Source organism: Ranitomeya variabilis, chromosome 1 (genome assembly GCF_051348905.1).
Source record: "Ranitomeya variabilis isolate aRanVar5 chromosome 1, aRanVar5.hap1, whole genome shotgun sequence".
Taxonomy (NCBI): domain Eukaryota; kingdom Metazoa; phylum Chordata; class Amphibia; order Anura; family Dendrobatidae; genus Ranitomeya; species Ranitomeya variabilis.
The window spans coordinates 1,125,097,040-1,125,124,515 of NC_135232.1; the positions used below are offsets into that span (position 1 = coordinate 1,125,097,040).

General features: G+C 42.1%; 1 pseudogene; it reads left to right on the top strand.

Annotated features, from left to right (window-relative positions):
• The first annotated feature begins 23,004 nt into the window (after positions 1-23,004).
• LOC143793369 (elongation factor 1-alpha 1 pseudogene) lies at positions 23,005-24,668 on the top strand (annotated as a pseudogene).
• The last annotated feature ends 2,808 nt before the right edge of the window (positions 24,669-27,476 follow it).

Sequence of the window (27,476 nt, forward strand, 5' to 3'; positions counted from 1 at the left end):
CTCTACCCAGAATAGGCGCAGAGATGGATACCGGATCCGTGGCTATATTCATTAGATATAATACAGCAACCGGAAGGAAGTGAGGTGATATCAGCTTCACCAGGGTAAGACGCAGCAACAGACGCAGAGTTCAGCGGTACTCCCAGAGGGGGTAAGCCGACAAAAAAAGGACTCGGGTTGTCCGTCGAACCAGAGCACAGAAGAGACAGATTGGGTCGGCAGCCAGTTCACATACAGCAGCAGGGCCATACAGAAACTGCGCATAATAAGAGGTGGAAATCCTGACAGGATCAAAGTAATTCAGAGTTCTTAAACAGACTCCGGTGACAGTATTGGTTGCACATCCCTTTTTGTTAAAGTAAACTGGTTAAACGTTTCAGCGCCTCAGTCTTTCATTTGGACAATAGCCATCGATCCAGGATCGGGGTCATCACAGCTGAGAGGACCTGCTGCTGATCAAGTAAGTGTCTGTTCCTTCATGATATCCCTTACACTGTGCATCGCCTGAGGCCACAGCACCGGGTCAAGCCACTAGTGACATCCCCCTCAAGAGACGGACCTCATTTATCTGGTGCTGGGTACCTCGGTCTCACGGACGTCACAACTGGCGTCACGAACAGGATTTTCTTTAACAAAGTCAATTTCCAAGATTTTTCATCCAAATTTTCACAGTTTCAGACTCCAATTATGGCACACAATACCCGGTGTACGGGCTGTCCCAATCCTGGGGTACCCTAGGGGTATTTGCCACAAAAATAGTTATTGACACCAAATACAAATATTAAAATAGCAAGACTGCACTACCATCTCCGGCCAGAAGGGGGAGCTCCAGAGACTCCCCTTGATCTATTCTGGTCTGAGAAAAGGATTGGCAGTTGGGTTGAGGAGCTGAAAGTGAGAGGTCGTATAACTGAACTCCTAACAGCCCTATGACGGATTATAGGCCTGTAATACCCATAGTAGGAAAAGAGGAATAGAGAAAAAGGACATTGTGAAAACCGGGTAGCAATAACCTCTACCCAGAATAAGCGCAGAGATGGATACCGGATCCGTGGCTATATTCATTAGATATAATACAGCAACCGGAAGGAAGTGAGGTGATATCAGCTTCACCAGGGTAAGATGCAGCAACAGATGCAGAGTTCAGCGGTACTCCCAGAGGGGGTAAGCCGACAAAAAAAGGACTCGGGTTGTCCGTCGAACCAGAGCACAGAAGAGACAGATTGGGTCGGCAGCCAGTTCACATACAGTAGCAGGGCCATACAGAAACTGCGCATAATAAGAAGTGGAAATCCTGACAGGGTCAAAGTAATTCAGAGTTCTTAAACAGACTCCGGTGACAGTATTGGTTGCAAATCCCTTTTTGTTAAAGTAAACTGGTTAAACGTTTCAGCGCCTTAGTCTTTCTTTTGGACAATAGCCATCGATCGAGGATCGGGGTCATCACAGCTGAGAGGACCTGCTGCTGATCAAGTAAGTGTCTGTTCCTTCATGATATCCCTTACACTGTGCATTGCCTGAGGCCACAGCACCGGGTCAAGCCACTAGTGACATCCCCCTCAAGAGACGGACCTCATTGATCTGGTGCTGGGTACCTCGGTCTCACGGGCGTCACATGTACAATCACTGAGTGAACTCATGCTGATACAGTGGGTATTTATATATACTTATTGATACTTATTTGTGATGTGAACCCCGTATTTATAGAGGTTGATGAGTCTAGTGATTTGGTACATCTGTTCACTCTTATAAATACAAGGATTTATAGTGTGTTACATCTGTTGTTATCCGTGATTCAGGATGAACACTAAGAACTACGGCACTTCTCTATAACCTCTGAGCGCACCAGTTTAATATTGTGAGATCTGGGCTTATTGTTTGTCTCTAACACCCATGTTTTGAAGCTCCTTGCACACATGGTTTCCCTTGTTTTCTCCTATTACTTTCTCTCTACTGTTTTGGAGAGCCAAAAGGGGGAGTGTGAAGGGTAAGTGAGGGTCAGTCGACATTGAGTGTGGGTGCCACTTTGCGTAATAACTTAGGGTGCCAACCTCAACAGCAAAATAGGGACAATCAATTAGGGATAGTGGAGGGTGAGCTAGTGTAGGCTATCTTCCCGACCTCTACCCTATAATTTTTTTGCAATATATGTTTGGGTATCACTATTATGTTTGGGTATCACTATGTGTTTTGCTTTTTTGACTTAATTGTATTTGCTTTTATTGGGCTCCTGATGAGAAGGCTGATTATTGTATACCATAATCTGTAAGGACATACCCTCCTTGGGTTCACTGATTCTGTTTCACTCCCCTTTGTCTCTTTCTGATCACCGCAGCACTATTTTTCCTATTTTGGGATAATTGTATTTGAATGGTTGCACCTGACACCTAACTAGGGATTGCTAGGTTGCATCCAGGGTGAGATGACGGTGAGCTGGGGTGCCATATTGCGAACAAGCTAGGGTGCCATTCTCTGCTGTCAGGATGGGCATAGATAGGATCCAGTAGGGACATTAGGGTTTTTCGTATATCATTTAATACAGTCTGTATACTGGATCTGCGGACTGCAGGTATTTGTGAAATTTGTCTTTAATAATTGTAATGGTTGAAATAAAATTGAGTTTTTAGGTATTAGGATACATGCTAGTCTGTCAATTCACTCTACTGCCTTATCTTTTGATTTTTTAGCAGAATGTTTGTCAACATTGTTTACATATCTTGGATAATGATAGCGTTTGACTATAAAATGCAGTTTTTGGTTTCAGTATTTATGTGTAGAGACGTTGTGCAGGATAGTTTGTGGATTAAATCCGAGCTGCCACAATAATACAGATTTGCGTGTAATGAAAATCTCTGGTGGTTTATTCAACGCATTTCAAGGTCTGTCTGACCTCTTCGTCAGGAAAATACCACAAAGACAAGATGGCTTTGCGGTATTTTCCTGATGAAGAGGTCAGGCAGACCTTGAAACGCGTTGAATAAACCACCAGAGTCTTTCATTACATTTGAATCTGTATTATTGTGGCAGTGCTGATTTAATCCACAAACTATCCTGCACAATGTCTCTGAGAAGGTCGCGTGGGCGGCCAGTGGATCTGCAGCAGCCGATACGCACATGCTCTTGCTTTATACCATCAGGTGAGCAGCTCCCTGCTGAAAACTGCACTTAATCTGAAGATAAAACCCTATATGTGCTTTTTGTCTCCCTAATCTACTATTTATGTGTAGAGTGAGGTGACATTATTTATGCCTCTGTACATAAATAATGTTTAAAAAATTCAAAATGGAATCAGCTATATTGGTGACTTACCGATGCCTAAAAATATCCTGAATCGAAATGTATGTTTTATAAAGATCCTTAACTCCGCTTAGATAAATGAAGTGAGCATCAGAATATGTTTTCTTTATGTTTCCTACAATTGATTGGATGCTGTGCTTCAAGTGGTTTCCTAGCCTCATAGTACACAAGACTTACATAACGTAAGTGGTTTATGCTGTGTTAACATTTAGGTCTACAAACACTGACCTTGGCAACCTGCTTAAAATATATAAAGTGTAAGGACACGGGGTCTTGTAGAATTGGGAGTATAGACCTCGCTATGTTCCACATTCTGTCCCTGCTCCCTGAAAGCAAATCTGAATGTGGGGGTTGAGTCTAGAATGTGGGGGTTGAGTCTAATGATGCTGATTACCCGTTCAGCACATAGTTGCTCTACGAGAATCTTTTGCATCGCCCAAGACATTTGCCAGCTTTTCTTAAAGTCTGAAACATCTCACTTATTCCATAATCCTTTTGGACATTCCATAAACAAGGTTGGATCTTGCAGTGGTTTAGCTTTCAGTTTGAAAATGAACAGATTTAGGAAATGTTGTTAGGTTGGAGATGACAGAGGTTAAATTGAGGCAAGAAGGATTAGTTTAGGAAAACAGCTTTAGGGCTCATGCAGGCAACCATATTTTTGGTCCAAGTGCTACAAATCATTGCATTGCACTTGGACCAATGTTATTATTTGGGGCCATTCACCTGTCAGATTTTTTCCTCGGACCTAGTCAATCCATGGATAACATTACGGCATGCCCGAGGTTGATCCAATATTCATATTGCACTTGGCCATACAAATCAATGAGTGCGTGGAAATAATCAGACTTCACAACGGCAAAATCGGAGTGCAGTCCGATTTCCATGGACTGACAGAAAGGAGAAAATGGATACTTTTTTCTCCATCTTCTCCTTGGCCGAGAGAATCGGATCGCACTATACTGACACTCTGATTAAACAGTGATCATAGTGTGATTTGCATAATCGACCTGATTCTTTAGGATGAGAGGATATACGCTGCATACAGCCTTAAGTATAGCGAAGAAAACTATTTAAATTAGAATTTAAGCAATGTCACGAAATTTGATTTTTCAAAGATTTGCTCAAATTAGTAGAGAAAATTTGAATAAATTCCATCTAATTTGAATAAGCTGGGAAAGGTTTACAAACATGTCAACCTCACCCATCTCAACACCTGTTCTACAACCAGTCATCCAATCAGCTCTTCTGTCTACTATCTTTCTACCGGTCGGGTCTTCATTCAAAAACCCTCACAATATCAAATGGCATGCAAAGTATAATATTGCTGTACATCGCACTGCATACAGATACATGGGGCCATCGTAATGAGGGTAAGTACATGGTGGAAGAAAGAAGGAGAGGAGAGAAGTCACAAGACAAATAGGTGATCAGAGGACAAGCAGTGTTTAAACAGATACAAGAAGAACTGAGGAATGATGGGAAAAATAATTTTTTTAACTCTTATAACAGGAGAAACAAAAGAGTCAAAAATAGCCAATAAATTACAAAATAACATTATTTATTGAATGATCAGTCACTAGCTTCCACAAAAGAATTCATAGTGTTGCAAAAACATATAGTATATGGTTTACAATAAAATTTTGACTACATCCAAACTACATACAAACAATGACCCAGGAGTACAGGACGAGACATACCTTGTTGCCATAAGATCAAGAGATTCTGCAAAAGGACAGCCTATCTATGAATTGCTACCCAATGTTGAGTGCATATATCTCAAATATATAGTGATTTGACAAACAGTGCAATTAAATTAGTGATATTTTAATCACTATATACCTCTGCGCAGTTCATCCAAAAAGATACATAAAATTAAATAAAAGGTATAATTACCCATGTGTACGAAAGTCCCGTCTGGATCCTGGTCACCTTACCCCAACGCGCGTTTTGTGTCTAATTGTTACCGCTTCCTCAGGGCGCATGGGCATTTTTTAACTCTTCCTCAACCCATAATAAAGCAGCAAAATTGTGGCCACCCAAAAAAAAGAGATTCTGGTGAATCCAAATCTGTATAAAATTCAAAATAAATTAAATTAACCTGGAATTGATTGATTCATCCCTGTTTTAAATGACAGTGGAGTGATGATACTGATGCCGCATTGATCCCATGACTTTATTGTTCAATCCGTCTACTTCTCTAACTAATCAGGAAGAACAGACAAACAATTGTGAAAACTATGACTACATCAAAGAGTAATTATCCCCATATACATAGAGATTAACAGAAGCCATACACTTATATATATATATATATATATATATACAGTACAGACCAAATGTTTGGACACAAATTCTCATTTAAATATTTTTCTGTATCTTCATGACCATGAAAATTGTACATTCACACTGAAGGCATCAAAACTATGAATTAGCACATGTGGAATTATATACTTAACAAAAAGTGTGAAACAACTGAAATTATGTCTTATATTTTAGGTTTTTCAAAGTAGCCACCTTTTGCTTTGATGACTGCTTGCACACTCTTGGCATTCTCTTGATGAGCTTCAAGAGGTAGTCACCAGAAATGGTTTTCACTTCACAGGTGTGCCCTGTTAGGTTTAACCCCTTTCTGACATCTGACGTACTATCCCATCGAGGTGGAATGGGCCCGTATGACCACCGACAGGATAGTATGTCATACGTGATCGGCCGCGCTCACGGGGGGAGCGCGGCCGATCGCGGCCGGGTGTCAGCTGCATATCGCAGCTGACATCCGGCACTATGTGCCAGGAGCGGTCACGGACCGCCCCCGGCACATTAACCCCCGGCACACCGCGATCAAACATGATCACGGTGTATCGGCGGTATAGGGAAGCATCGCGCAGGGAGGGGGCTCCCTGCGGGCTTCCCTGAGACGCCCAGAGCAACGCGATGTGATCGCGTTGCTCCGAGGGTCTCCTACCTCCATCCTCGCCGCAGGTCCCGGATCCAAGATGGCCGTGGCATCCGGGTCCTGCAGGGAGGGAGGTGGCTTACCGAGTGCCTGCTCAGAGCAGGCGCTGGTAAGCCTGCAGCCCTGCACAGCAGATTGCAGATCTGACAGAGTGCTGTGCACACTGTCAGATCAACGATCTGTGATGTCCCCCCCTGGGACAAAGTAAAAAAGAAAAAAAAAAATTCTCCACGTGTGTAAAAAAAAAAAAAAAAAAAATTCTAAATAAAAAAAAAAATATATATTTATTATTCCCATAAATACATTTCTTTAGCTAAATAAAAAAAAAAAAAACAATAAAAGTACACATATTTAGTATTGCCGCGTCCGTAACAACCCAACCTATAAAACTGCCCCACTAGTTAACCCCTTCAGTAAACACCGTAAGAAAAAAAAAAAAACGAGGCAAAAAACAACGCTTTATTATCATACCGCCAAACAAAACATAGAATAACACGCGATCAAAAAGACTGATATAAATAACCATGGTACCGCTGAAAACTTCATCTTGTCCCGCAAAAAACGAGCTGCCATACAGCATCATTAGCAAAAAAATAAAAAAGTTATAGTCCTGAGAATAAAGCGATACCAAAATAATTATTTTTTCTATAAAATAGTTTTTATCGTATAAAAGCGCCAAAACATAAAAAAATGATATAAATGAGATATCGCTGTAATCGTACTGACCCAACAAATAAAACTGCTTTATCAATTTTAGAAAACGCGGAACGGTATAAACGCCTCCCCCAAAAGAAATTCATGAATAGCTGGTTTTTGATCACTCTGCCTCACAAAAATCGGAATAAAAAGCGATCAAAAAATGTCACGTGTCCGAAAATGTTACCAATAAAAACGTCAATTCGTCCCGCAAAAAACAAGATCTCACATGACTCTGTGGACTCAAATATGGAAAAATTATAGCTCTCAAAATGTGGTAACGCAAAAAATATTTTTTGCAATGAAAAGCGTCTTTCAGTGTGTGACGGCTGCCAATCATAAAAATCCGCTAAAAAACCCGCTATAAAAGTAAATCAAACCCCCTTCATCACCCCCTTAGTTGGGGAAAAATAAAAAACTAAAAAATGTATTTATTTCCATTTTCCCATTAGGGTTAGGGTTAGGGCTAGAGTTAGGACTAGAGTTAGGGCTAGGGTTAGGTTTAGGGTTAGGGTGAGGGCAAGGGTTAGGGCTAGGGTTAGGGTTAGGGCTAGGGTTGGGGCTAGGGTTAGGGCTAGGGTTAGGGTTAGGGTTGGGGCTAGGGTTAGGGTTAGGGCTAGGGTTAGGGCTAGGGTTGGGGCTAGGGTTAGGGCTAGGGTTATGGTTAGGGCTAGGGTTGGGGCTAGGGTTAGGGCTAGGGTTAGGGTTAGGGCTAGTGTTATGGCTAGTGTTAGGGCTAGTGATAGGGCTAGGGTTATTGCTAGGGTTAGGGCTAGGGTTGGGGCTACAGTTAGGGTTGGGGCTAAAGATAGGGTTAGGGTTTGGATTACATTTACGGTTGGGAATAGGGTTGGGTGTGTCTGAGTTAGAGGAGTGGTTAGGGTTACTGTTGGGATTAGGGTAAGGAGTGTGTTTGGATTAGGGTTTCAGTTATAATTGGGGGGTTTCCACTGGTTAGGCACATCAAGGGCTCTCCAAACGGGACATGGCATCCGATCTGAATTCCAGCCAATTCTGCGTTGAAAAAGGAAAACAGTGCTCCTTCCCTTCAGAGCTCTCCCGTGTGCTTAAACAGGGGTTTACCCCAACATATGGGGTATCAGCGTACTCAGGACAAATTGGACAACAACTTTTGGGGTCCAATTTATCCTGATACCCTTGTGAAAATACAAAACTAGGGGCTAAAAAATCATTTTTGTGAAAAAAAAAAAGAATTTTTATTTTCACGGCTCTGCATTATAAACTGTAGTGAAACACTTGGGGGTTCAAAGTTCTCACAACACATCTAGATAAGTTCCTTGGGGGGTCTAGTTTCCAATATGGGGTCACTTGTGGGGGGTTTGTACTGTTTGGGTACATCAGGGGCTCTGCAAATGCAACGTGACGCCTGCAGACTAATCCATTTAAGTCTGCATTCCAAATGGCGCTCCTTCCCTTCCAAGCTCTGTCATGCGCCCAAACAGTGGTTCCCCCCCACATATGGGGTATCAGCGTACTCAGGACAAATTGGACAACAAATTTTGGGGTCCAATTTATCCTGATACTCTTGTGAAAATACAAAACTGGGGGCTAAAAAATCATTTTTGTGAAAAAAAAAAGAATTTTTATTTTCACAGCTCTGCGTTATAAACTGTAGTGAAACACTTGGGGTTCAAAGCTCTCAAAACACATCTAGATAAGTTCCTTAGGGGGTCTACTTTCCAAAATGGTGTCACTTGTGGTTTTTTTTAATGTTTAGGTACATCAAGGGCTCTCCAAACGCAACATGGCATCCCATCTTAATTCCAGTCAATTTTGCATTGAAAAGTAAAATAGCGCTCCTTCCCTTCCGAGCTCTGCTATGCGCCCAAACAGTGGTTTACCCCCACATATGGGGTATCTTCGTACTCAGGACAAATTGCACAACAACTTTTGTGGTCTAATTTCTTCTCTTACCCTTGGGTAAATAAAAAAATGGGGGCAAAAAGATCATTTTTGTGAAAAAATATGATTTTTTATTTTTATGGCTCTGCATTATAATCTTCTGTGAAGCACTTGTTGGGTCAAAGTGCTCAACACACATCTAGATAAGTTCCTTAAGGGGTCTACTTTCCAAAATGGTGTCACTTGTGGGGGGTTTCAATGTTTAGGCACATCAGGGGCTCTCCAAACGCAACATGGCGTCCCATCTCAATTCCAGTCAATTTTGCATTGAAAAGTCAAATGGCGCTCCTTCCCTTCCAAGCTCTGCCCTGCGCCCAAACAATGGTTTACACCCACATATGGGGTATCAGCATACTCAGGACAAATTGCACAACAATTTTTCGGGTCCAATTTCTTCTCTTACCCTTGGGAAAAAAAAATTGGGGGCAAAAAGATCATTTTTGTGAAAAAATATGATTTTTTATTTTTACGGCTCTGCATTATAAACTTCTGTGAAGCACTTGTTGGGTCAAAGTGCTCACCACACATCTAGATAAGTTCCTTAGGGGGTCTACTTTCCAAAATTGTGTCACTTGTGGGGGGTTTCAATGTTTAGGCACATCAGGGGCTCTCCAAATGCAACATGGCGTCCCATCTCAATTCCAGTCAATTTTGCATTGAAAAGTCAAATGGCGCTCCTTTCCTTCCGAGCTCTGCCATGCGCCCAAACAGTGGTTTACCCCCACATATGGGGTATCAGCGTACTCAGGACATATTGTACAACAAATTTTGGGGTCTATTTTCTCCTGTTGCCCTTGGTAAAATAAAACAAATTGGAGCTGAAATAAATTTTGTGTGAAAAAAAGTTAAATGTTCATTTTTATTTAAACATTCCTGTGAAACACCTGAAGGGTTAATAAACTTCTTGAAAGTGGTTTTGAGTACCTTGAGGGGTGCAGTTTTTAGAATGGTGTCACACTTGGGTATTTTCTATCATATAGACCCCACAAAATGACTTCAAATGAGATGTGGTCCCTAAAAAAAATGGTGTTGTAAAAATGAGAAATTGCTGGTCAACTTTTAACCCTTATAACTCCGTCACAAAAAAAAATTTTGGTTCCAAAATTGTGCTGATGTAAAGTAGACATGTGGGAAATGTTACTTATTAAGTATTTTGCGTGACATATGTCTGTGATTTAAGGGCATAAAAATTCAAAGTTGGAAAATTGCAAAATTTTCAAAATTTTCGCCAAATTTTCATTTTTTTCACAAATAAACGCAAGTTATATCGAAGAAATTTTACCACTATCATAAAGTACAATATGTCACGAGAAAACAGTGTCAGAATCGCCAAGATCTGTTGAAGTGTTCCAGAGTTATAACCTCATAAAGGGACAGTGGTCAGAATTGTAAAAATTGGCCCAGTCATTAACGTGCAAACCACCCTTGGGGGTGAAGGGGTTAATAAGTGGGATTTCTTGCCTTATAAATGGGGTTGGGACCATCAGTTGTGTTGAGCAGAAGTCTGGTGGATACACAGCTGATAGTCCTACTGAATAGACTGTTAGAATTTGTATTATGGCAAGAAAAAAGAAGCTAAGTAAAGAAAGACGAGTGGCCATCATTACTTTAAGAAATAAAGGTCAGTCAGTACAAAAAATTGGGAAAACTTTGAAAGTGTCCCCAAGTGCAGTTGCAAAAACCATCATGCGCTACAAAGAAACTGGCTCACATGAGGACCGCCCCAGGAAAGGAAGACCAAGAGTCACCTCTGCTTCTGAGGATAAGTTTATCCGAGTCACCAGCCTCAAAAATCGCAGGTTAACAGCAGCTCAGATTAGAGACCTGGTCAATGCCACACAGAGTTCTAGCAGCAGACACATCTCTACAACAACTGTTAAGAGGAGACTTTGTGCAGCAGGCCTTCATGGTAAAATAGCTGCTAGGAAACCACTGCTAAGGACAGACAACAAGCAGAAGAGACTTGTTTGGGCTAAAGAACACAAGGAATGGACATTAGACCAGTGGAAATCTGTGCTTTGGTCTGATGAGTCCAAATTTGAGATCTTTGGTTCCAACCACCATGTCTTTGGTGACTGTTGTGAATCCGCTTTTGGGCTCCCCTGGTGGTTGCTGGTGGTACTGGTGACTTGTGTGTCTTTGCTGTCTCAGTTCACCTGCTCCCATCAGTGTTTGGGAGTTTCCTATTTAGCCTTGCTCTCCAGTCATTTCCTTGCCGGTCATCATTGTAACCAGAGCCTTCGGTTGCATGTTCCTGCTACTAGTCTGCTGATCAGCTAAGTGGACTTTGTCCTTTTGTTTTGTATCTTTTGTCCAGTTTGCAGTTTTGTTATTCTCTGTAGCTGGAAGCTCTTGTGGGCTGAAATTGCCACTCCTGTGTCATGAGTTGACACAGGAGTCTTAAAGTAATTTCAGGATGTTTTTTTGATAGGGTTTTCAGTTGACCGTGAAGTCCTCTTTTGTATCCTTCTGCTATCTAGTAAGTGGACCTCTCTTTGCTAAATCTACCTTCATACTGTGTATGTCTTTTCCTCTAAACTCACCGTCATTACATGTGGGGGGCTGCTATCATCTTTTGGGGTATTTCCCTAGAGGTAAGCCAGGTCTGTTCCTTCCTCTACCAGGGGTAGTTAGTCCTCCGGCTGGCGCGTGGCATCTAGGGTTAATCAGGTATGCTTCCTGGCTACTATTAGTTGTGTGGTAGATTTAGCTCACGGTCAGCTCGAGATTCCATCACCCAGAGCTCGTCCGTTATCTTTGTGTTTTGATGTTTCCCTGCCATTGGGAATCATGACAGTATGACCGGCCCGTGTTAAAGTTACTGGCAGAAGTAAGGAGAGAAAAAGAAGTCTGTAGAGTTTTTTTTTTTTTTTTCCTATGTTTGCTCCATAGTTGGATCAGTTGTATTTCAGCTCTAATTACAGCCTTTGCCTTTCTCTCCTTCTAATCCTTGAATGGCTCTGATCTCACCTGTTTAAAGATGAATCCTCAGAGCTTGGCTGCAGATTTAAATAATCTTGCTACTAAGGTTCAAAATTTACAAGAATTTGTTATACATACTCCGATGTCTGAACCTAAGATTCCTACACCAGAGGTGTTTTCCGGAGATAGATCTCGGTTTCTGAATTTCAAATATAATTGTAAATTATTCCTTTCTCTCAGACCTCACTCCTCTGGAGATCCTGTCCAGCAGGTTAAGATTGTGATTTCTTTGCTGCGAGGTGATCCTCAAAACTGGGCATTTTCATTGACACCAGGGGATCCTGCGTTGCTCAATGTGGATGCCTTTTTTCTGGCTTTAGGCTTGCTTTATGAGGAACCTAATTTGGAGATTCAAGCTGAAAAAGCTTTGATAGCCCTATCTCAAGGGCAAGATGAAGCTGAGATATACTGCCAAAAATTTCGTAAATGGTCTGTGCTTACTCAGTGGAATGAGTGCGCCCTAGCGGCAAATTTCAGAGAGGGCCTCTCTGATGCCGTTAAGGATGTTATGGTCGGGTTCCCTGCGCCTACAGGTCTGAATGAGTCCATGACAATGGCTATTCAGATTGATCGGCGTTTGCGGGAGCGCAAGCCTGTGCACCATTTGGCGGTATCTTCTGAAAAGTCGCCAGAGAATATGCAATGTGACAGAACTCTGTCCAGAAGCGAGCGGCAGAATTACAGGCGTAAAAATGGGTTATGTTTCTATTGTGGTGATTCTGCTCATGTTATATCAGCATGCTCTAAACGCACAAAGAAGGCTGACAAGTCTATTTGCACTTTACAGTCTAAATTTATTCTGTCTGTAACCTTGATTTGTTCATTATCAGTTATTACTGTGGATGCCTATGTGGACTCTGGCGCCGCCCTGAGTCTTATGGATTGGTCCTTTGCCAGGCGCTGTGGGTTTGATTTAGAGCCACTGGAAGTCCCTATACCTCTGAAGGGTATTGATTCTACCCCTTTGGCTAGTAATAAACCACAATTCTGGACGCAAGTGACTATGCGTATGACTCCAGACCATCAGGAGGTGATTCGCTTCCTTGTGTTGTACAATTTACATGATGTTTTAGTGCTTGGATTACCATGGTTACAATCTCATAACCCAGTCCTTGACTGGAAAACAATGTCTGTGATAAGCTGGGGATGTCGGGGGGCTCATGGGGATGTACCTTTGGTTTCCATTTCGTCATCTACTCCCTCTGAGATTCCAGCATTTTTGTCTGATTATCGTGATGTTTTTGAAGAGCCTAAGATTGGTTCTCTCCCTCCCCACAGAGATTGTGATTGCGCCATAGATCTGATTCCTGGCAGTAAATTTCCAAAGGGTCGTTTGTTTAATTTATCTGTGCCTGAACATGCTGCTATGCGAGAGTATATTAAGGAGTCCCTGGAAAAGGGACATATTCGTCCTTCTTCATCTCCTTTAGGAGCTGGTTTTTTCTTTGTGTCTAAGAAGGATGGCTCTCTGAGGCCTTGTATTGATTATCGACTCCTGAATAAAATTACAGTCAAATATCAGTATCCGTTGCCTTTGTTGACTGATTTGTTTGCTCGCATAAGAGGGGCTAAGTGGTTCTCTAAGATTGATCTTCGTGGGGCGTATAATTTGGTGCGAATTAAGCAGGGGGATGAGTGGAAAACCGCATTTAATACGCCTGAGGGCCATTTTGAGTATTTAGTAATGCCTTTCGGCCTTTCAAATGCACCTTCAGTCTTTCAGTCCTTTATGCATGATATTTTCCGTGAATATTTGGATAAATTTATGATTGTGTATTTGGACGATATTTTGATTTTTTCTGATGACTGGGAGTCTCATGTTCAACAGGTCAGGAGGGTTTTTCAGGTTTTGCGGACTAGTTCTTTGTGTGTAAAGGGTTCAAAGTGTGTTTTTTGGGGTTCAAAAGATTTCTTTTTTGGGGTACATTTTTTCCCCTTCTTCTGTTGAGATGGACCCTGTTAAGGTTCGGGCTATTTGTGACTGGACGCAGCCTACTTCTCTTAAGAGTCTTCAGAAATTCTTGGGCTTTGCTAATTTCTATCGTCGATTTATAACTGGGTTTTCTGGCGTTGCTAAACCTTTGACTGATTTGACTAGAAAGGGTGCTGATGTTGCCGATTGGTCCCCTGCTGCTGTGGAGGCCTTTCGGGAGCTTAAGCGCCGCTTTTCGTCTGCTCCTGTGTTGCGCCAGCCTGATGTTTCTCTTCCCTTTCAGGTTGAGGTCGATGCTTCCGAGATCGGAGCAGGGGCGGTTTTGTCGCAGAAAAGTTCCGATTGCTCAGTGATGAGACCTTGTGCATTCTTTTCTCGTAAATTTTCGGCCGCCGAGCGAAACTATGATGTTGGTAATCGGGAGCTTTTGGCCATGAAGTGGGCGTTTGAGGAGTGGCGTCATTGGCTTGAGGGTGCCAGACATCAGGTGGTGGTTTTGACTGATCACAAGAATCTGATTTATCTGGAGTCTGCCAGGCGCCTGAATCCTAGACAGGCACGCTGGTCGTTTTTTTCTCGGTTTAATTTTGTGGTCTCATACTTACCGGGTTCTAAAAATGTGAAGGCAGATGCTCTTTCTAGGAGTTTTGAGCCTGACTCTCCTGGGGATTCTGAACCTGCTGGTATCCTTAAGGATGGGGTGGTTTTGTCTGCTGTCTCCCCAGACTTGCGACGTGCTTTGCAAGAATTTCAGGCAGATAGACCTGATCGTTGTCCACCTGGTAGACTGTTTGTTCCTGATGATTGGACCAGTAGAGTCATCTCGGAAGTTCATTCTTCTACTCTGGCAGGTCATCCTGGAATTTTTGGTACTAGAGATTTGGTGGCTAGGTCCTTCTGGTGGCCTTCCCTGTCTCGAGATGTGCGTGTTTTTGTGCAGTCTTGTGATGTTTGTGCTCGGGCCAAGCCTTGTTGTTCTAGGGCTAGTGGGTTATTGTTGCCCTTGCCTATTCCGAAGAGGCCTTGGACGCACATCTCTATGGACTTTATTTCTGATCTCCCTGTTTCTCAGAAGATGTCTGTCATCTGGGTGGTGTGTGACCGTTTTTCTAAAATGGTCCATTTGGTGCCATTGCCTAAGTTGCCTTCCTCATCTGAATTGGTCCCTCTGTTTTTTCAAAATGTGGTTCGCCTGCATGGGATTCCGGAAAACATCGTTTCTGACAGGGGAACCCAGTTCGTGTCTAGATTTTGGCGGACATTCTGTTCCAGGTTGGGAATTGATTTGTCTTTTTCGTCTGCATTCCATCCTCAGACTAATGGCCAGACGGAGCGAGCTAATCAAACTTTGGAGACTTATTTGAGGTGTTTTGTGTCTGCGGATCAGGATGACCGGGTTGCCTTTTTGCCGTTGGCAGAGTTTGCTCTTAATAATCGGGCTAGTTCTGCCACTTTGGTTTCCCCTTTCTTTTGCAATTCAGGGTTTCACCCTCGTTTTTCATCTGGTCAGGTGGAATCTTCGGATTGTCCGGGAGTTGATGCTGTGGTGGATCGGTTGCATCGGATTTGGGGACAAGTGGTGGACAATTTGAAGTTGTCCCAGGAGAGGACTCAGCAGTTTGCTAACCGCCGGTGTCGTGTTGGTCCTCGCCTTCGTGTTGGGGACTTGGTGTGGTTGTCTTCCCATTTTGTCCCTATGAGGGTTTCTTCTCCTAAGTTTAAGCCCCGGTTCATCGGTCCTTATAGGATTTTGGAGATTCTTAACCCTGTGTCCTTTCGTTTGGACCTCCCGGCATCTTTCGCTATCCATAATGTATTCCATCGGTCGTTGTTGCGGAGGTATGAGGTACCGGTGGTTCCTTCTACTGAACCTCCTGCTCCTGTGCTGGTAGGGGGTGAATTGGAGTACGTTGTGGAGAAGATCCTGGACTCCCGTATTTCCAGACGGAGACTTCAGTATCTGGTTAAATGGAAGGGCTATGGTCAAGAAGATAATTCTTGGGTAACTGCCTCTGATGTTCATGCCTCGGATTTGGTTCGTGCCTTTCATAGGGCTCATCCAGATCGTCCTGGTGGTTCTCGTGAGGGTTCGGTGACCCCTCCTTAAGGGGGAGGTACTGTTGTGAATCCGCTTTTGGGCTCCCCTGGTGGTTGCTGGTGGTACTGGTGACTTGTGTGTCTTTGCTGTCTCAGTTCACCTGCTCCCATCAGTGTTTGGGAGTTTCCTATTTAGCCTTGCTCTCCAGTCATTTCCTTGCCGGTCATCATTGTAACCAGAGCCTTCGGTTGCATGTTCCTGCTACTAGTCTGCTGATCAGCTAAGTGGACTTTGTCCTTTTGTTTTGTATCTTTTGTCCAGTTTGCAGTTTTGTTATTCTCTGTAGCTGGAAGCTCTTGTGGGCTGAAATTGCCACTCCTGTGTCATGAGTTGACACAGGAGTCTTAAAGTAATTTCAGGATGGTTTTTTGATAGGGTTTTCAGTTGACCGTGAAGTCCTCTTTTGTATCCTTCTGCTATCTAGTAAGTGGACCTCTCTTTGCTAAATCTACCTTCATACTGTGTATGTCTTTTCCTCTAAACTCACCGTCATTACATGTGGGGGGCTGCTATCATCTTTTGGGGTATTTCCCTAGAGGTAAGCCAGGTCTGTTCCTTCCTCTACCAGGGGTAGTTAGTCCTCCGGCTGGCGCGTGGCATCTAGGGTTAATCAGGTATGCTCCCTGGCTACTATTAGTTGTGTGGTAGATTTAGCTCACGGTCAGCTCGAGATTCCATCACCCAGAGCTCGTCCGTTATCTTTGAGTTTTGATGTTTCCCTGCCATTGGGAATCATGACAGGTGACACAGAAAAGATGAACGGATGGACTCTATATGCCTGGTTCCCACCGTGAAGCATGGAGGAGGAGGTGTAATGGTGTGGGGGTGCTTTGCTGGTGACACTGTTGGGGATTTACTCAAAATTGAAGGCATACTGAACCAGCATGGCTACCACAGCATCTTGCAGCGGCATGCTATTCCATCCGGTTTGCGTTTAGTTGGACCATCATTTATTTTTCAACAGGACAATGACCCCAAACACACCTCCAGGCTGTGTAAGGGCTATTTGACCAAGATGGAGAGTGATGGGGTGCTACGCCAGATGACCTGGCCTCCACAGTCACCAGACCTGAACCCAATCGAGATGGTTTGGGGTGAGCTGTACCGCAGAGCGAAGGCAAAAGGGCCAACAAGTGCTAAGCATCTCTGGGAACTCCTTCAAGATTGTTGGAAGACCATTCCAGGTGACTACCTCTTGAAGCTCATCAAGAGAATGCCAAAAGTGTGCAAAGCAGTCATCAAAGCAAAAGGTGGCTACTTTGAAGAATCCACCAGCGTTGGGCATAGGCAGATGGCACAATATTTCTGATTTAGCAAAGAAAAATTTGGAGAGAAAAGTCTAAAACAATATTTATTTTTACAATTTAAAAATCTATTTAAAAAAAGTTGCAGATGATCTTGGAAACAAATTACAACAAGCCTTCCGTTGCTTCTGTTTGATTAACTTTTCCTTACAATGTTGTTCTACTCTGATTTTAGCAATTAAATATGAATTAAAAACAAAATTATTACTTTGCCGAGCACCCGAGTGCATTCATTGTCTGATCCCGCACAGCAAACTTGTCCTCCATCAGAGCTTTTGTTTTACTTTGAGGACGACTTCAATTCTTCATGAATCAAAGTGTCACAATATTAGCTTTTCTGGATTACCCAGCACTGTGCTTAAGCCTTTATAGTTTATTATAGTCTTAGAAACCAGATTAATTTTTAATCAAGTTGGGATTTGCTATGTCTTGTTACACATTGGTTTATTATTAAGGACAGCTACATGAATTAAACCATTATTGATGACTTATTGTTCCCAAGCGCAGAATTTGTGGAGATCTGTCATGTTTGTTTATTTTATTTTCTCTTTATATTGGAGGTATATTTTATCTTACCTGTGTTCAAAAGCAAAAAAACAAACAAAACAAATCTCTTTGTAAGACAAGTTTTGTAAAAAAAACTATTCTTCAAACCTTGTCGCATCAATTATTTAATTATTGCTGAATTGTTTTTTATCTCCCACACGTTTCATATATTTCCTGAAGGAAAAATAGAGATTCCAATTACCATCTCTAGCTAAATGTTCCTGAAAACTACTCAGATCAACCTGTTCAGAAAAGTTGTGACTTGACAAGTCAATTTTTAATTTTTTTCATTATTAATTAAGGGTTTTCTTGAATGGATGGATCATAACTATTTCAGCATTTTACTGTATATACTTATCTCAAGGAGAAGATTCTAAAGGAGTCCTCCTAATTCTGTCACCTTTCCGTATAAAATGTCCACTCTGGAGATAATAGAGTTCATTTCTACACCCATTCTTCTGTGTCACTGCTACATTGCAGCTTAATACAAGTTAATGGGATCACTTTGCAACCAGACATGGATTAGACAAAATTTGCATGTTTTTGCGAAGAAATTTGCTGATATTATCCACGAATTTAATGATCTTTATTATGATCTGCTGTTTTTCCAGATCCCAGAGCATAACAAATGCAAACATTAAAATAATAAAATAAAATACTTACCATACTACTCAGCCCACTGTTCCTCTGTTCCTCACCCATCCAGTCATTACAGCATCTTCTACGACTCCACAACGTGCATTCGATTCCCTAAGCCTTTAACGCTCATCCATGACAGCTGGCTTCTTGAGACCTGGGAGGGTTCTGCACAAGTTCACGAGAGGGTTATGCCATCATGACATCATAACATTCACTGTGACCTTCCACTTGCATATGTAGAACCCTCCTAGCTCAGTGTGAAAGGTCTGGGAATTCTAGTGTGGGCTGCAAGGGATCAGAAAAAGCTAAGAAGACTAAGTATGATAGAAGGTTTAAGCAAGAAATTGTATATAATGAACTCAGAAGCAACATGATGTTAATTGATTGACATTCATTTAACAGAATATCAGAACCAACTGACCTAATAATTTGAAAGCCAATTGACTACCAATATATTTTTTGATTATTTTTGATAGAACAAACAAGTTCAGATACTTTCTTAATAACTCAACATACTACAAGATGTTGACATTGAAATTTACTAGCTTTGAAAAAAGCATAATTTCCCAATATTTTGCTGCCATATGTACTGTATATAACATATGTGTCTACTTAGAAATCATGGGGCCAATTTGCAATAGTACCCCTTCGAAACTGAAGAGTAGGCAGCATCATGGCACATAGGAACAGTAACACAGAGCATACCTTCTAACGTTTAAGCAGATGGTAAGGAACATGTTTTCAGCTTGTACACAGAAGAATTGCTTCCACTGAAGCCACTTATAGCTGTCAAGTTTCATGCGTCTGGGTTGGAACCCTTTTGCCTATGCTTTATGGTTGGCTTCTTTGTCCTCCGAGCCACAGCAAATACACCTTTTTGGTGTTTAGTTTCTTCTATCCTTGCTTCAGTCTGGTTAGTTTGACTTGTGTTTTCATTTACTCATTTGTCTGCCCTATCACCTTTCAGGTGTGGCTTTATAATCTATCCCCCTGCTTCTATTTCCTGCTGGTGACAGCCTCATTTGGATGTCCAGCTATACTGCTCTAGTTTAAGGCAATGAATTAAAAACCAGCTAGGGTGTATCTCTTTTTTGTTAATATTATTTACCCTGCACCGATCTTCTGTTTCTTTTTAGGAAGTAGGTGGCATATTTTCTAACAGTACATATTTAATCCTTTATTTAGTATTTCAAGATTTGTTTTACTCACTCTGGGATCTCTTTCTGTTTCTGAACACTTTTCCTTCTCTAGGTAATTTAACTCTACTCTGTCCTCTGGTTCTTTAGAAGGAACGTGAAGCTCTCAGTGACCTATCAGGTAGCATAGGTCAAAGTTGTCAATGTTAATCGGTGGTTAGGGCTATCTTGGCTCACGCAGAAACAGACTAGGGACTGCGGGCTCAGGATCTCTAGTCTGTATATGAACTGACAGGGTCAGTTGACGTTTTTAGTGTGTTACCTATTTTGCCAAGTGAGTTGCTATGCTGTCTTAAGACATTGCCCTCTATACAGTAAGGTAATTGTTCCTCATAAACAATGATACTCCACAGTGAATTCCCCCACATAGTTTGACCCCACAATACCTACACATGCACAGTATGGTGACCCCACGGTCCCTTCAAACAGTATCATGGCCCAACAGTCCCCCCACACAGTATAATGGCCACCATTGCCCATGTTCGAGCATCAACATCCTGCTGGCAGAACAATGTAACCACAAGTTCCAATCAACAGCTACTTTTCATAGGCAGCATCCACATTTCAGTAACTGAAGTCAAACCGACACCGCTGTGGCATCTGTGGCTAGCTGGTTTAACTGACAGTGATTTCCACCATGCCCCCTGGTGCAGACCATGAGAAAAGCTATGAAAATATTGTCCAAAAAAAGATAAATGGTTACACTCACCGGTATGAGCGCAGAAAGGTACTCATGAGATACACTCTGTATGACGACTGTTTCGTACCTACTGCGCTTCAACAGGTCCAGCATCCACAGTTCACCACAAAAGGAAGACATACTTTTCTTAATGTTTAGATAAAATATAAAGGCTGCAGCCTTCCAATGGCCATTGATTGGTTGCAATGGTCATATGATGCCACTAACTGGATGGTGATGATGGACAACCACTGGGGACACTGTTGTGAATTTGGTTTCTGGGCTCCCCCGGTGGTCACTGGTGGTACTGAACTTGTGTGCTTCATCGCCTCTGTTCACCTGTTTCCATCAGGATGTGGGAGTTGTCTATTTAGCCTTGCTCCTCAGTCATTTCTATGCCGGCCAACAATGTTACCAGAAGCCTTTCTGTTGCATGTTCCTGCTCCTAGACTACTATCAGCTAAGTTGGACTTGTAGTCCTAAGTTTGTTTTGCATTTTTGTTCCAGTTCTCTGTGTTTGAATATTTCTGAGGCTGGAAGCTCTTGTGAGCTGAAATTGCCACTCTGGTGTCATGGGTTGATATTAGAGTCTTAAAGTAATTTCAGGATGGTGTTTTGAAAGGGTTTTCAGCTGACTGTGTAGTTCCCTTTTCTGTCTTCCTACTATCTAGTAAGCGGACCTCAATTTGCTAAACCTATCTTCATACTTCGTATGTCTATTTCCTCTAAAATCACCGACATTATATGTGGGGGCTACTGTCTGCCTTTTGGGGAAAATTTCTCTAGAGGTAAGCCAGGTCTGTATTTTCCTCTGCTAGGGTCAGTCAGTTCTCCGGCTGGCGCTGGGCGTCTAGGGATAAAACGTAGGCACGCTACCCGGCCACTGTTAGTTGTGCGGTAGGTTTAGCTCACAGTCAGCTCGAGTTCCCATCTTCCAAGAGCTAGTCCTTTTGTATGCTTTACTACGGTCTCTTGCCATTGAGAACCATGACAGGACACAGAACAGAGTGAAAAAGACTGAGGCCAGTCCTCGTGGGCTGTATATTTAAGTTTTATTTTACACAACAAACTGGATGGTCAAGTGATAGCAAATCCAGCTTTGTTCTCTTCTTCACTGTCATTGAAAGTCTTTATCAAATTACCATAAAGAAGAGGTAATGATGCTAGCCAGTTTGGAGTCTATTGGGAAAAGGAGCACAGAAACAGGGGTCCTGTCGTATGAAATAGGAGAGGGTTAAGGTCTGTCATTTTGATGGACACCAGTTTATGTAATTTTTAAGTTTTTACCAGAGAACAGTCAACCACTTTTTGAATTTTCGAAAAATGGTGGACACATCAACATTTAGGGAAATAGATGGAAATGTTTCCTTTCTGAAATTGAGAACTGTTCTTGTGCCTTTAATTAGTATATAGAGCCCTCTATAGAATAATGATCAGTGGCGGTATAACATATCATATATGCTTTCATGTTTGATGTCAATTTAATTGGTTAGCTTAAAAACTATTATTTATATTGTTTTGGAAAAATACACCCCTTGGGAAAATTACTGCTAAAGCTTAAAGTCCTGATTGCTCTAATTTCCATGCCTGACTTGCTGTGACTGTTTTCTACAATTATGTTAATTATGTTTACAAGTAGGGTTATGTCTATGACTGGAGTCACAAAGGGTCCGGCTAAAATACAATAATGGAGCCCAAGCGTGCAGGAGAAGTTAGCAAAATAGTATGCACCATGCCCTAGGTTCTTTATTAAAGCACCATACGTGACATCTATTGAAATGAATGATCATCCAAGTAGTGGAGTCTGCATTGGAAGATATTAGGCATAGGTTTGTGATTATGGGAATAACATGCAAAGAATGCAGTGAGGCCCCGTAGAACATTAAAGTGCTTGTCTACAGCCAGGAACACAAACATTCATAAAAAATTTAAGCTGAGAAGGGTATAAGGTTAAAGGGGTTACCTCATCTCAACAATCCTTTTTCTTTGTTGAAGTTATGCCGATGACAAGCCACCTTAGTATAACATGCAGACCCCAAAGAATGGGAGACCAAGTAGAGGGCATCTAATAGCCCATTTGCCATCATTTACGTTAATGAAGTTGTCCAAAATGATGTTCTGTTGGGCTTCTACTATAAAAATATCAAACTTACTCATATATAGTAACTTTTACATTTATTTATTTTATATTTATTGATTCAAGCATCATTATATTTCACCTCCATTTGTGCCAGTTTGCCTGCTATAATATGACAGCCAATATTTTCCTGCTCTCATTTCTAAATGTAATTATCATTCCTTTGCAAGTAATTGGCATTTACCAGTGTGTATATATATATATATATATATATATATATATCTTGAGTGTATTTCATACCTATATCGTATGACTAAGGGCTCCTATGTTGCACCAGGAATGCATCGGGTTTTTTTTATGGTTTCATTGGATTCTTGCTTTCAATGGCATGTGAATAAATTGGATTTTAATATCAGATGGTTGTGCTGAATTCCTTCCTTCCTCCTCCTCATAGCTGTGTCTCACCAGCAGAAGCAGCACCCTACACATGTATCTCCATCCCGGACAACAATTACCTGGCAGCATTCATTTTCCATTTTTCCATTATCGCTATAATTCTCCTTACTCAGGATTGGTGCTCTCCACAAAAGAAGCTGTACCTCCTTAGAACAAATGAACAAACATTTGTTAAAACAGCGACAAAGAGTAAAAACAAATAAAAAATAACACTTATAGCTCTTCCTCACCGGGTCTGTGGCGAATTTACAAGGTGTCCATCGCCAAACATCTTAACACTCAAAATGGGAAAGGAGAAGACTTACATCAACATTGTCGTCATTGGACACGTAGATTCTGGCAAGTCCACCACAACCGGACATCCTATTTACAAATGTGGTGGTATTGACAAGCGTACCATTGAGAAGTTCGAGAAGGAAGCTGTTGAGATGGGCAAGGGCTCCTTCAAGTACACCTGGGTTTTGGACACTGAAGGCTGAATGTGAGCATGGTATCACCATTGATATCTCCCTGTTGAAATTTGAGACCAGCAAGTACTGTGTCACCATTATTGATGCCCCTTGACACAGAGACTTCATCAAGAACATGATCACTGGTACTTCTCAGGCTGACTGCGCTGTCCTGATCGTTGCTGCTGGTGTGGGAGAGTTTGAGGCTGGTATCTCTAAGAATGGACAAACCCGGGAACATGCTCTCCAGGCCTACACCCTGGGTGTGAAGCAACTCATTGTTGGCGTCAACAAGATGGATTCCACTGAACCCCCATACAGCCAGAAGAGATATGAAGAAATTGTAAAGGAAGTCAGCACTTACATTAAGAAGATTGGCTACAACCCCGATACAGTTGCCTTTGTGCCCATTTCTGGATGGAAAGGTGACAACATGCTTGAGCCAAGTGCTAACATGCCCTGGTTCAAGGGATGGAGCATCGACCGCAAAGAAGGAAAAGGCAGCGGAACTAGCCTGCTTGAAGCTCTTGACTGCATTCTGCCACCAAGCCGCCCCACTGACAAGCCTCTTCATCTGCCCCTTCAGGATGTCTACAAGATTGGTGGTATTGGCACAGTACCCATTGGTCGTGTGGAAACTGGTGTCCTGAAACCAGGCATGGTGGTCACTTTTGCCCCAGTGAATGTAACAACTGAAGTTAAGTCAGTGGAAATGCATCATGAAGCTCTGACCGAAGCTATGCCCGGTGACAACGTTGGTTTCAACGTAAAGAACGTTTCCGTGAAGGACTTCCATCGTGGCAATGTTGCTGGTGACAGCAAGAACAACCCTCCTCTTGAGGCTGGTGGATTCACCGCACAGGTTATTATCCTGAACCACCCTGGCCAGATCAGTGCTGGGTATGCACCTGTGTTGGATTGCCACACTGCTCACATTGCTTGCAAGTTTACTGAGCTGAAGGAGAAGATTGACTGCCATTCTGGTAAGAAACTGGAAGAAAACCCCAAGTCCCTGAAGTCCGGTGATGCCGCCATTATTGAAATGGTCCCAGGCAAACCCATGTGTGTGTAGAGCTTCTCTGACTATCCTCCTCTTGGACGTTTTGCCGTTTGTGACATGAGACAGACCATTGCTGTCGATGTCATCAAGGCCGTTGAAAAGAAAGCAGCTGGTGCTGGCAAAGTCACAAAGTCCACTCAGAAGGCCCAGAAATCCAAATGAATATTCCAAAAATCTAGCGCCACCTCAGCCTTAACCAGCAGTGGAAGATCGGTCTCAGAACTGTTTGTTTTAATTGGCCATTTCAGTTTAATAGTAAAAGACTGGTTAATGATTACAATGCATCGTAAAAGCTTCAGAAGGAAATGAATGTCTGTGGGCCATTTTGTTTGTGGTAGTTGTTAAGTTATTAGTGTTTTTAAAACAGTAATTTTTAAGTGGAAACAACTTGACAAAAATCTGTCACCAAATTTGAGACCATTAAAAAAAGTTAATGCAAAAAAAATAAATACAAATAACACTTATAATTATAAATTTGAATTTTTGCATATTAATAATGCAACATCAATTTTCTGTATACAATTGAAACAATTGGGACATTTTATTTAGGTGTATTCATATATATATGGGGCACCCTGTATTTTTTGGGATGTGGGTCCCATCACACTGTATGGAAGATTGTACAGTATAGGGTGCTGTTGGCATCTTCATAGTGTGTTGTGGTACTGTGTAACCATCAGGGGCAGAGATATCATTGGTGGAACCTGTGCTGCTGCACAGGGACCCATTTGCACCTCCAAAGGAGGTGGGGTTGTACATTATGATGAAATATTAGGCTGCAAATGGCCCAAAAACTGCTGCTTGCACAGTACTTATTTTCTTAGGTGACAATTACTGTCTGTATCTACCAGTGGCAACTATCATTCTATGTAGGGATTTGTGAAGAAATCATACTTTTCGGGGGGAGAGTAGGCTTAGCGTGCCACCATACTGTATTGGGGTCACTGTAGAGGCATCATACTTTGTGTCTGCGGGTAACTGTAGGAAATCACTGTGGGGAAGCATACTGTGTGGAAGTGTTTTCATGCAAATATATGTGGGCTACAAAATGGATATCGAAGCTGGTGAGAACACTAAGTGGCTTCAGTCGGGCAATATTTCCATATACATGATGAAATACATGTCCCTCTCCTTATATTTAAAAGTTGGGAGGCATGTGACTGAGCCTATTTGCCCTTACAATGTCTGCGCCATCAAATATAGTACAAGAGTTCAAACATTCTCAAGTTCATAGGCACACACAACAGAGTCTGAAAGGTTTTGTAAATGTTTAAATGACAGGTATCAAAATGAAAGAAATTTAAAAAAATTAAAAGATAAGCCTATTAACTATTGGTGCAAGTCCGGTGTTAGGGGTCGAAGTCCCGCCTCTGCACAGGGGAAATCTCAAATCATCTCTGCTGCAGTCTCCCATTCTTCTCCAGCCACAGTGGAGCCTGCTCAGCATTGACATTGGTCCCAGTGTCTGGCTCAGCCTGATACGGTGCAGATAGTTACTGCTGCCTTTCCAGGCTCAGCCATTGTAGCCAGTACAGGTCAGCGGTGAGCAGATGTCTCTGGGACTAAGTCCTGCTTTTCCCCTTCTGAGCATACCCAGGGTAAGTCCTCTCATTGGAGGTCGGGGGTCACATGCTCAGGTACTACAGCAGCTCCCATTGGTCCTCTAGGAAGGTCCTGAAGTGGCTCAGGTACTGTAGCAGCTCTCATTGGTCCTCTTGGAAGGTCCTGTAGTTGCTGCAGCTATAAAAGGTTCGTATGGCCGCACGGTCATGCGCTATTATCAACTAAGTTATGTGTTCTGCACCAGTGTGGTCATGTGTATGTGGTTTCAGGGTTCGGCTGAAATAAGCCCCTAGAATACCGGCACCTTCGGTGAGGAGTTTTTTGTGAGTGGATTCAGGGCCCGCCTGAAATAAGCCCCTAGAATACCAGTGAGGAGTTTTGCGTGTGCTATTTTGACTGCATGACCACTGTTCGCTCTATTTGGTAGCTGTGTTCCTCTGTGAGGCTAACGGGGCAAAGTGTTCTCTTTTCTTAAGTGACTCTGTGAAGTAACAGAGTTCACTTATACCGCCATATAGTACCGTCAGTTACTAGCAGCGGGTTTTACTCCTGCATGGTGGACCCCGGTTTGCGAACGCACCTATTATTCTTTAAATATATATTTGGTGCATTCCGCCAAACCCTTACATCCGGTCTATCAAAATCAGAAAAGGTTTTAACCCATAAGGAAAAGATCTAAAAATAAAAATCCCAAATTTTCATGTTTTTAACAATCTCTTCAGCCACCAAAATGCAGTAAAAAATGATTAAAACACGTTTTGAAAGATGCCAATGAAGAACCCAGCTGTCCACACAAAATACAAGACTTTGAAAAATAAAAAAAGTCATGGATCTCGTAAAATGGAGATACAAGCCAAACTTTTATTGTTGTAAAGTTTAGAATTTTTTTAAGCCATTAAAATTATAATAAAAAACTATGCCCATTTAGTATAGCCATAATCATACTAACCGCTAGATCAGGGGTCCCCAACCTGTAGCTCAAGAGTCACATGTGGCTCATGGGCCCGTGATGTGTGGTTCGCGGCTGTCTGTCAGCTTAGTGCATTAACACCAGGTTTAGCAAACAGCTATTCAGAGTAGATCTCTAGATGATGAATTTTCTGTGTAGCCCTGCACAAAAGAGCAGAGCTGAATGAGGAGAAGATAGGAAACCCTGAAGCTTGGCATGCTGTCTTTGGGTCACTTTAGTTGAAAGACTTTGGTTGTCATTACACTGGTAATAAGGGGCTCTGGGTGTCACTATAATGAGTGGGGCAGAAGCTGGGTGTGGTTTGCGACCCTCTCTCAGAGGTGAATGTGGCTCGCGACCCTTTTTCACAGCTGAATGTGGCTCTCAAGGTTAGACATGCTGGGGACCTCTGCTCTAGATTACCCTTACAAAGTCATTTTATCTACACCGTAAAAATATCCCCCCCCTCTCCCCTTAAAAAAGCAGCAATATTTTTTTTCACCTTTTCACTTGTGTTTGAAATTTTTGTATCTGTGTTAAGTATATTATATGGTGAAATAAATGTTTAGGTTGAATCAACATGAAAAAAACTAATTTATGGCTATGTAAAAGTAAAACGTTATACGAAGGTTAAGAAATAAAAAATAAAATTGCTAAAATGAATATTGGATGC